The sequence below is a fragment of the Trachymyrmex septentrionalis genome, unplaced genomic scaffold (genome assembly GCF_001594115.1).
Source record: "Trachymyrmex septentrionalis isolate Tsep2-gDNA-1 unplaced genomic scaffold, Tsep1.0 scaffold13, whole genome shotgun sequence".
NCBI lineage: Eukaryota > Metazoa > Arthropoda > Insecta > Hymenoptera > Formicidae > Trachymyrmex > Trachymyrmex septentrionalis.
Genome location: NW_017304438.1, coordinates 990,308 through 990,979, shown reverse-complemented (window position 1 = coordinate 990,979; position 672 = coordinate 990,308). Strand labels below are relative to the sequence as shown.

Sequence of the window (672 nt, the reverse complement as noted above, 5' to 3'; positions counted from 1 at the left end):
AAATTGAACGTAACCGTTTTATATCTGACGTAAAATAAATTGAAGAACAATTGTTGATAAAACGTATTTATTTTGATAAAAACTTTAGTATTTTTGTCAGTCCTCCTTTGGATTTCATTAGCGGTGTGTCCAAGGAAACGCAATGAATTGAGGATGCTTTATACTCTTATGGCCGAGACTGTAAATATAATGTTGCGCGTTTTCAAAGGGTATAATCGTTATACGTTTACTTTCATATGTGGACTTTGGCATGATTTCATGACACATTCTAATAAATGTCATAAATAATAATTTAAATAAATAATTTTTCATAATAAAATACGTATTTCGATACCTTCCTTCTTATATTCTTTTACAAAAATACTTATTCACGTAAATATATCTATTTACATTATTAACGTTTGAGAGATATCGTAGAAGAGAGTTCAACGTATGTGCGCACGGCAAAATCTAGAAAAATATTTGTACCGTATAAAATATTTCTACGAGAGACGCGTTTCATCGGCCGTGTATGCGGGTATAAGGGGAACCGTGAGTCTCGTCCGAAGAATCGGAAAGGGGCGATTCATCCCGCTCGCGATCCTCTCTTTCCGCGGGGACGGAGCGCACATACGTTTATAATCCCCGGGACGACGACAGTGGGGCTCTCTCTCTGCGGATCGACGTGGAGGT

The 672-nt window shown here is 37.2% G+C and overlaps 1 protein-coding gene across 1 annotated transcript in view; it reads left to right on the top strand.

Moving 5' to 3' along the window:
* The window catches only part of LOC108756651 (dorsal root ganglia homeobox protein), a 54,993-nt gene that overhangs the window by 49,192 nt on the left and 5,129 nt on the right, over positions 1-672 (top strand). The window lies entirely within an intron of this gene.